Consider the following 10,858-nt stretch of genomic DNA (forward strand, 5'->3'; position numbering starts at 1 on the left):
GATCACATCAACAGCTGACACTATGTAGAATACAGGAGGATGATTTGCAACAAAAGTAAGAGGCACCACTTACATATGTGATGTGGCAGAATGAACTTCCCCAGCTGGTGCTTGCATGAGAGCAACTGACACACATAGATATGTTGGTACTATTACAATAATAATATTTTCACAAGGAAGATAAGTACTGAACAGTATCTTTACTGTACTGGGCACAAACATAGCTTCAATCAACATAAGCCACACATGACCTCTTCTCCATCTATTCTTTCCCTCAAAGAGATATTTATTGTGGACAACAACAGGCATACCTGCGGGGCAAGTGACTTTTCGCATCAGTACTTGCACGTTCTAGATGACGGTAACATACTGTACATTACACCCTCAATATTGATAAGTTAGAATTAGTAGTAACATAAGACTAAGGGACAACAGACATTACAAGTGGTTTCTTAATGTCAGAAAAAATGCTCTTTGTTACAGAAAAATAAAAATTCTGAGAGATAAAAGTGAAACTATATGAAATCCAGAAGTGCCTAAGTGTCTCCAACACAGTTCAGTGGTCAGTGCTGGTAGCTTGTTAGTTCCAGCTCAAAATATTCTCTGGCTTTTTCTTAGTTGTCCAAAAATTGTTCTTACTTTGGACATTAATTCTTCCAGAGCAGTCCCACCAGGATCCAGCAAGATGATTGTAAAGCCCATCATCGGTTCAGCTGTGACCAGACAAGAGGATCTGACGTTAAGAGGAACAGTCATTACCAACCACATGGGAAATGAAGCACTTCTTGAGCATCTCCTAGAGCTCACGCCTCCCTTGGCAAGTCTTTGTGACATCCACTAAGAAGAGAGAGAAGGGATCAGTTCTGCTGATAACACTCTGGACACTGGTCTGGAAGAGGCTCCCTAAAACTAGAAGCTTGCTCCTCAGCACTGAATAAACTTGATCATCCTGTATTACATTTATAATATCCAGTTGTTCCATAAGGTCCGTAAGTTAAATTCTAATCACAATGTCAATCCACTGAAATTCTAGTATTTCTCACACAATTATGCTGACTATGAATAATCAAATCACAGTATTAAGCTGTATCACTATACTCCTCTTCAACTTTTCCAGCACCCTCCCCATGGCTATTGTCTCTTTTCATACCACAGTATTTACCTAAATGATGCAAAAGCAGAGGGACACTGTGTACACTTGTGCAATTGATAGATGGACAAAATTGGAATAAAGTCAACACAGATTTTAAAGATGTTTAGGGATTTAGCTCCCACAGCATTAGGGACAAGGCATCTCACAAAATCTGTTTGTTAGACTGGGACTGGAACAGAACTGCATTCCTCTGTACAGCTGGAGTCTGATGGTCATGTCTGAAAAAGGTCTTTATCCCTAAAGCAGAGAGAAAGCAGTGCAAATCAGCTGGAGATAAGGTCAACAGCTATGGCAATGGAGGAGGAGCTCCTGTCCTTATTTTCCTAAATCTCCAGCAATTTCCAGTCCAACCAGGCCTCTTCCTGGAGCAACTGATACTGTGAAATGCAGCCACCTCCCTAACCTACAACCTTGCACTTCTCAGCCCATCCTGTTGCAACAAATATTCTACAATACACACACTAATAATAACAAAAAAATGCTACCAAAACAAAGCCCTCCAAGACACATTTGTTCTCCCAGGAGGAGAGGATGAGAGAGCTAGGACCACGTGGCTGATGTTACTGAAGGTGCTCTGATACTCCAGCAATAAGTGTGGTGCAGAAACACACATAAAATAGAAACCATCCAGCTGATAACACTCTCATGTACTTTGATTCTCTCCAGGTCATCACTGACATTATAGTCTTACCAGTCTTCCAGCACCTCCCAGTTTTCTCCTGTTGTCCCATCTGCTTCAGAATTCAGAGAAGCTGGTTACCTAGGCATGGGTTATATTGACCCTGAGAAATTGAGTTTTCAGGCATTTCAATTTCATGATCACCTGTGCAGGTCTGATCCTGATCTTCTCTAGTAATTCTCTTTTCTCCCTTGGGAAATTTCTGCCATCTGTCCTCTTTTGCCTTCCTGAAAATGGAGACAAAAATATAGCTTTTAGCAACATCCTCAGTAAATGCTTTCACTTTCTCTCACAGGCCCCATCATTCCTTTCAGTAGCCTGTTATTCCAAATGCACAGCAAGCAAATACATTTAACTCTTTTTAAAAGTGAGCAAAGGTTTCAATTACCAGTTTCATTCTTGCCCACTGCATGTATTTATTTCAAACACTTAGGCACGTTTCCTTTCATTCTCCATCTGTCTTTTTTTATTTCCATTCATTCTTTCTGTTGTGGATTATCACCAAATGTAGAGCATTATAATGGAAGTCAGGTCTTCTAATTCAGTTGCTTATCCCTCAAACTCACGAGGTGACTCTATGTCATTAAGCCTTAATAAGCCTCGGTTTCCTACTTTTAAAAAGGATGTTGTCTGTTTGAACCATTACATTAAAACCGTTTAATTTAACCAGAATAATAATACTTTATAAATGCTAAGTACTATTTCTGTTTCATGCCAATCATCCCACCCACATTAATTAACTCCTTTGTGTTTACCTCTGGGCTGATACATATGTCATAATCGACTGTCGAGCTCTGGGTTCACAGTGAACAGATAAATTTCACTTTGTGGAGATCTGTCTTGATCCTGAACTCTTTCCACTCCTGCACAACTTTCTTCCAAAAATTATCTTTCGTGAAATCACACAGAGAAAACCTGTTAAAGAGAAACTGAATTATTAAGCTGAACAAAGATAATGTAAAGGGTTTGGTCCCCTATACTGCTAATTGTTCTCATTCTTTAGAGGTTTTGGTAAGAGTATCTGAATGCATGCATTCACCCTAAGCATTTTCAACACAATGTAATCACACTGAAATAAGAAAGGAGAACCTAGCACAGATAACTGGAGGATGTATCCCATCATTTGTGTCTCAGAGAGATGCAGAAAGCATGTAACACTGAAATAATGTTAACAAATTAAAAATTGATACAATGTGTTTTGCTTTGGCTTGTTTGGGGGTTTGTTTGAGGGTTTTTTAACTGCAGTATGACATTATTCAAATCAACTGACAGAGAGAGGCTACTCTTATGTTAGTTTTGAATAGTCTCATTAACATTCAGCTCCAGAAATTCTAGTTTCTTTTAGCAAAGCAAAAATGTTCTTCCTATTCAGACCAACTCAACAAAATCTCATCTGGTTACTGCCACTGGAACCTTTGTAGACACAAGTCCAGGTGGCCTTTGGGCTTTAGGCAATAATTTGCTAACACCTTTTACATGTCAAGTCTTAGCTACATTCCCCACATACCCAAAACTCCTCACATTATTTGCACATTAGAATATTCAAGAAATGCAGAATCAGACCCAAGGACAGCAGAGCATGTGTTGTACAATTTATTGGGATAGAAACACCTCAGTCATCATTTGTCCTCGCTTATAGCAGGTTATATTACCTCTTCAGCTCTGGTTGCTCTAGCAGAGTGAATTGTCAGTTGCTTTCTGTTACACTGTCAGATAGCGTCTGCTCTGGGCACCTTCAGTAATACACATACAGCGGGAGATAGTTTATAAGGGGAAGAGCATGAGGATTTTCATTATTCCTTTGAAATATGAAGGCTTGATCCTAGCTATTGAGGGGACTGGAGCAGAGCTGAGTGCCTATTTCATGTCCAGCATTTCTCTCCTCTGACCATATAAAAACAGATAAGGAGAATACACAGCCATGATGCTCTGCCTTGGTAAACATGTCAAGCAAAATGACCCATAGCAGGAGTGCTCCAGGGAACTTTGAAGTTCTTCAAATCACAACTTTTTCTCTAAGATGCACCTCACCTCTTTTTCTTAGTGATTTTTTTAGTGATTCCTGGCTAGGCTGTTACAAAGCTCAACACGTGCTCACAGTTTCCATATATGCCTCCACGAGGATGCTGCTACTTTTGTACCCTAACCCCTCAGACATTTCCCCTCACCCAACATTCACAACTTCTTTCCTGGATTTTGTTTTCTAAAACTTTTCTTCTCCCTCCAACATCGAAGTTATCCATTCTCCAGCTCAGAGTGCTCAAGTGCTCACCACTCTCAGTGTCTCAAGTGCTCACTACTAGTTTCTCCCTATCTTACTGTCTAAACCTCCTGTAGAAACCTCTGCCTGCCCCTTCCCACTAACTAGTATTAAAGAGCAGGTAGGGGCTGCAGAAGATGCTGACTTCTCAGCAACTACTTTATTTGTTCTCAAAGACTAAGTGACTACTATTTTTCATTCATCACCTGAAGATAATCATATACATTTACCAGCAAGAAGAGTACTGCTACTCACACATAAGTGTTAATCTTACCTCTATCCAAGATGGATACCATTTCCCTGTTGCCTTCTGCATGCCTCTTTCTTTGACTTCAGGCCTTATTTTTTCCTTCTTCCCTACATGAGGATATTTCCCCCTGTGCTCTGTTTCACAACAATGCAGCACTTTTCAAGAGATTAAGGATTTATTTGGCAACATCAGGCTCTTCCACCCCATCTTCCCCACTGGTTCCTCACCCCTAGAGCTTAGTTCTCAGCCAATGACCTGCTGAGATTTTCACCCCGCAGCCTCTGTCTCCAGCCTACTTAGCTGGCTTCTGCTCTTCCTATCTCTACCTGAGAAGTGCTGAGTAGTACAACTTGCTTGAATCTTTCACCTTTGCATTCACACAGATTTGGAGGCCTGGTGCAGAGGCACATCCTCCTGTGGTGCAATACCCACCCCCCTTAGACTCACACCTTGCAGACCTCCCTCTTGGAAAAAAAGGGAAAGGGCTTGTCTCACCCACAGACCTTACAGGCTCAGCTGATCCTCTGGTAGAAGAAAATATTTAGAATATATATTGCTGCCATAAATTGTAGATAGTTAAAAGAAAAGGAACCCTGTGGAGATATGTGAAATCTAAACTCAGACAGGCAGTAATCTAAAATAAACTACAGCCGGTGTTTCAGCTTTGATTCAGCTGCCATCAAAGGCAAATGGCACAATTCCCATTGATTCCAATTAAATCATCGACTAGGTCCTCTTCTTACTCATATTGCTTTTTTAGATGTCTCTATTTGCTTTGCAAGTAGTAAGTTTCCCTGCAATACTGTGTGGCTCTCAGAACCATGAAAAATTTTCAGAGAAATCCATACAAATGCAAATCTTGGTATTATTTTTTTTATTAAAGAAAGTAGGTAAGATTTTTAACTCCCCTAAGTAGTGTCATGGAAGAAAAACCAGCATGGTTTTGTGCTCATGATTTAGCTGGTTTCATTTTGCTCTATAATCTGTCCTAAGATCCATCCAACATACCTTCTGTACATCTCTCTACTTAAGAACTCTCTTATGACACCAAGTACAACTGTTAAATAAAATGCAACTGTTACCCAGTGAGATGGATGTTTAACCCTCATGCATCTAGCTTGACTTTGACATGCCTCATCTCAAAGCAGAACCCACACACGCATATTTTTAGACTGCGCTTAGCACACATGTGTATGAAGGAAGCTGTGCTGATGTGCAACATCCCTGCATTGATGCTGCCATTCTTGTGGGAGTTGTGTCACCACAAGCTATGCAGCTTTTTGCCTCACTCTCCACTTTTACATGGACAGGAAGAGAGTCTCCTGGTTTACACTTCAATGGTGACAGAGCGTGCCACCACATCTGCACTGTGGGCAGTTCAGTTGCAGCTGTTTTGAGACATTTGGGGGTAAAGTTGTCAGCTCCCGCACTTTGCTGAGCTCACAGTCCTCTTTCCTGGAGGCTATTACATGCTTTCCTTGAAAGTCTGGCCTTCCTGGTTACAGAGAAAAGCCTAAAAACATGGAATCTTACAGTATTTTGAAGTGTGACTCATGACTTTTTACCATGAAGGGCACATACTACTGCCTCCTTTCAACTTCCCTCTGTCTCTTTGCATGCAGCCGCACCTGCAGATGTTCAGGGAGGAGTGCTTGCACTCATGCACCCTAAAAGCAGCTTCTGTGTATGCAAAAGCCAGCACCCGCGTGCACAGGTGTCACTATTCCCAACGGGCGGGTGCAGGGGTTCTGCTTGATGAGGCTGCATGTGTATAAGCAGTTGCCCCTTTGGGCAAAGTAGTCTCTAAATACCACATTTTAGCAAAGTAGCGTAGCTTCTTCCATGTGTTCCTTCCACAGCACATTTTTGAAAGTAGTTTTAACAGTGTTAGATATACAGATATCTATCTCAGACTTTTTTTTTTTTCCACTTGTATTATCTGATGCTACTATGCAGAGCTTATAGTTTTATGCCACTGATGGATCCTGGGATGAATTTGCTCTCTTTTACTCACCAGAGTTCTTAAAATAGTCAATGCAAGTTGTGAATTTTTAGGACAAGATTAGATCCATTTCCTGCATGTGTACCCAAGTAGGGCACAGAGTACAAAGAGCCTCCCAGAAACAAATTACTGTCTATCAGGTACAGAAAGAGATGTAAATATCAAAACAGCATTGTCTATCACCCCTTCAAGATCCTCACTTCTCCCGTTGGTTCATTTCTGCCTCTTTTTTCCCGTGTATTATTGCATTTCTCGCATCCCACCCTCCATGATCAGGCCAGTTGCTACCTTTCCACATTTTCTTCTCTTTTATATCTTCTGCCAATCTCCCCAATACGCAGCTCACCCCTGAAGAAGAGGATGGGAGGGAGGATTACCCCTGTTTGATTCTGTGAATGCGACTCTGATAGCAAAGGGAAACAAGGACCACAACACAAGCCAACTCTGTATCCTGCCTGAGTGGCTGTGACTCAGAGAGTGGCCATCTTGGGGCAGGAAACACCTCAGTGTTTTTTGTTCCACATAGCACCAGCAGCACCAGATCTAGAAAGAAAGAAAAAATAATACTTGTGATATAATTCTGAGATTGCTGCAGAGATAAGGTGAGCTGGCAGGGGATCCTAACAGCACAGGGCAGGCAGCTCTCGGGCTCCTTGGGAAGCTGCTGCCACAACCCCGTGTTGCAGAGCCCCTTCCCTTTCTCCACATCTCCACCCTGCACACCTACCCCGGATGGCATCTCAGGAAATGACAGCTGTAATTGGTGCTTAGGCTATCTATCAGGCATAAACAATGCTGTTGATGAGGGTAATTTTCAGATGAGTCTAGATAAGTATGTTGTGTTTTACTCTGACCTTCACAGTTATTTCACACAAATCCCAGAGCTCAGTTAGTTTCTAATGCCTGCTCAGCCCACAGAGGAAGAGCCAGCCCAAACAAACAGCCAGGGCAGAAGGTCTTAGAAGTGCCCATCCTGGTTACCACCCGTCCTTCTCAGCTCCTTTCGGGGCTGGGGGGATGCATGGCTGTGCCCCATAACCAGTGTGGCTGGGATGCTGGCAGGCCAGGTGGGGACTGGGCCACTCTGCCCAGCAGCCCTCTCCCAAAAGGACAGCCCTCCTGACTTCACGGCATGCCGGGGTCACCTAGCAACACACAACCAAAAGCCTTCTTAATTTAAATTCGTTTTAAGACAGATTTTTAAAAGATGTACCAACAAAAATGTCAAAGAGCTCTGTCATTTTCCCTCAGAGACGGCAGAACGGGTTTGCTTCTTCTCCAAATCGAAAGTCAAGAGCTCTGTGCCTCCAGCAGAGTCATGTCCTGGGACTCTGCTGGCAGAAGACCTTCTGCAAGTTGGCAACAAGTTTTTTATATCAAGCAGATCATTCAAAATACCCTTACTGCTTTCAGAGCATTACAGAGAGAGCACTGATCCTCATTTCTCTTTATAATCCCTGGATCATTTCATCAAGAAATGACACTAGATGACAACACCAATACCATGGCAGCCCCAGGGGAACCTGCCCAGAATGGCCTCAGCCACCTTCAGCATGAAGCTGCCCAAAGAAATCATCACTCCAGATACCTTTAATAACAATGCCTATGACTCAGATAGCACTCCTCATCAGTAAACGTCAAAGGTAGCTAAGCATCATTACCCCATACAGATGGGGAAAACCAGACCCGCTGGGCTAAGTGATTTGCCTGCAGCCCCGTAGCACCTGGCAGACCTCAGAACAGAAACTAGGGCCAGGGCCATGTTGTGCTAATTCACGGCAGAAAGCCAATGCATCCCACCTGCCTCAGAGGGGTTACAGCCCGCTTGCTCCTCTGCATGCATGAGCTGAGTGTGATCCCAAAAATTCTTTCGCCTGGAGACAGAATGAAATATAAATTTAACTGGTTATTTTTGCCATTACATGCATTCCACCAGCCTAGTCCCACCATATAGTATACATGAATACAAAGCAAAACAGAATGTTAAAAATTAAAGTGTAAGTGGCTGAATTCAGTAAAGCCAATAGTTGCATTCAATAAAGTAGCATATTTGTGATTATGAAGTTTTCTTAGACACATTTTTAAGATAACATCTTATTTGTACAATGCAGTTAAAATGAATGGTTAGGCTAATCAGCGCAAGGGTTTAAATAGTCTTAAGTACATTAGCATAATCACTCATGAAGCACATGTAGTTTATAAATGAATTAACAGCCTCAAATTAAAGAAATGTCTGCTTTTTAAAGCATCTGCCCAATTTAAAGGGGAAAAAAAAAGGAAAGTTGGGCATTCTGATCTTCAAATGCTGTCAGCCTGTGCACTGTGGAAATGCCTGCTTGTGCCCTCTGCTCCTCAACCTGCCCAGCCCTCCATGGGGCTCCCGGGGCAGCTCACAGCAGGTAGGACTCTGTGAGTGAATGAAGCTTTGCACACCCCAGTCCTGAACTCTAATTAGTTCTACCTCACTCGACTTCAAGATTTTTTATGTTATGTTGCATTGGGGATAAGATGTTCTAGGTTTTTAAAGTGCTTGTACCTTCCCAGAATTTAGAAATGGTGTAATTTTATTAACAGGATGATTTTACAGACCTGTTGAGTCTTCTGAAGTGAGCAGGATGCATCGTTCCTACTCTATGCTCCCTCATCCCTGCACCTCTTTCACGTGCATTAAGCAAACAAGGATGACTTCTTCACGGCTCCCTGAGGTCAGACACCTCAGCAGACCTGTCTGCCCATTCCCCTTGGAGTTCAGGAAGACAAGTGCCTATATGGGTACTCTGCAGTCAAGGAAGGAGATACCTTAAACCTATACTGAAGAACTCCCTGCTGGAAAGACCCTCTGCAGCCCCATATCACAGCCTCCATTGAACATGCAAAGGTGCATACATGACGGGATTTCAGGTGTTTCATCTGCTGGAATAGAAAATTAAGGGGTATGATTCTTGCAAAAAGTGACACAGAAAAGGTGAATAAGAAATGCTCACTAAGAATGAGGGACACAAAATAGAAATCAGGGGACAGCCAAAATGAGAAGAGGTACTTCTCAACAGAACTGGTACTTAAATGGAGAAGCCCCTTGCCAAAGGATATTGTGAATAGTATATGATCTCAAGATGCAGTTACACAAATTCACAAGACAGAAATCCATTCGGGTACTAGACACAGACTTCTGTGGTGAGGGAAGGAAGGAAATTTATATGGAAATATTCCTGCATTTGCCCTGTATACTTTTCCCCAGGCATCTGGTTGACCATTATCAAAAGACAGAGCTGGACCAGCCATTTCATGTTCTTGTATTTTTTACTCTAGACTGGCATAAGTGGGAGTTAAGAACTGCGTTTTCCAAAAGGGAAAGCAAGGAGGAACATTTTACCCCAAGAAGGCAGGATGTTCCCATAGTGGTTTGCTGCACAAGATTGCTTGAACAAGCTCGTTAACCTTCCCTTCCTTAACATCCACCCCACCCACAAAACGCACTGGCAGTGGGTGTGTTGGGGCTGTGGTAAACACCTCTTGTTCCCTCCCTGCCTGCTCCAGCCTACACACAGCCCTGATGGAGGAGACCAACAGGTTCCTTAGTCCTGGTTGTGCTGCAGTTTCATTGTGGGCAATTGTCAACCACTGTGTGTAGAGCAAAAATTTAGTAAACATGTTGCCCTTTTGGTTATATTAATACTATTTTTTTTTTTTTTTCCTATGAAAAAAGATACCACTAGAGCATATTTAGCCCTTCACACACACAAAGTCATCAAAGATGTATTTGCCTTGTATTTTGGATGGATATGTTTGTTTTCTTTATCTTACTGACTGACTTGGGAAACAGGCAGTAATCAGGAGTCTTGCACTAGAAGTCCAACCTTCTGGCTCAACTCCCTAGTAAATTTATTGCTATTTTCATCTTAGGCTAAGGGCAGCCCAGTCACCACTCACACTGAGAGGTATTAAAAATACTTCCCCCGAGTTCTCAGAAAGAGAATAATCTAAAGTCTCAAACTAACTAAACTGAAAAAGAGAAAAAAAAAAAAAAGAGGAAGCCTTAACGTGAAGAGCTATTATTATGTCTTCGCACATTTTGCTGTAGCTAAAAGCATGAGTTGTATATATAACTAATGCACCACCCACCCAAGCAAAAAATACTTGCTTGAAAAAGTAAAGGCATGCCTGTCAGAACTCATCCTCTTCCATTCAGTCTCCATTGTATATTTTTGTTCCTGTGATAAATTAGCCCACTACTTCTCAGGTGGTTCTAGCATTTCAAATTTTAACACAGGACATACTCAAGTAAAATCATCAGTGCTTTCTTAAATTCACTGAAATCACAGGGCATCTAGTACTCAGCAAAGCAAAACCGAAATGTGAATGTAATGGGGTGAAAGTTTGAGGCCTGCCCTCCACTTGCACTCACACACATAAATGTTTCCATCCTGGCAGCTATAAACACTGTTTACCATCAAACACCTGCAACAGATTTCCAATACTCTCATGCTTGCAGTCTAGGTTAGGATGTAATCTGT

General features: G+C 42.1%; 1 long non-coding RNA gene across 1 annotated transcript; it reads right to left on the reverse strand.

Moving 5' to 3' along the window:
* Positions 1–322: 322 nt before the first annotated feature.
* On the reverse strand, positions 323–2,727 carry LOC141921873 (uncharacterized). Its single transcript, XR_012622810.1, has 3 exons — positions 2,588–2,727; positions 1,977–2,059; positions 323–837 (listed from the first exon to the last, which is right to left on the reverse strand). It is a non-coding gene; the product is annotated as an uncharacterized LOC141921873 (long non-coding RNA).
* Positions 2,728–10,858: the final 8,131 nt, after the last annotated feature.

The sequence above is a fragment of the Strix aluco genome, chromosome 3 (genome assembly GCF_031877795.1).
Source record: "Strix aluco isolate bStrAlu1 chromosome 3, bStrAlu1.hap1, whole genome shotgun sequence".
In the NCBI taxonomy this organism is placed as follows: domain Eukaryota; kingdom Metazoa; phylum Chordata; class Aves; order Strigiformes; family Strigidae; genus Strix; species Strix aluco.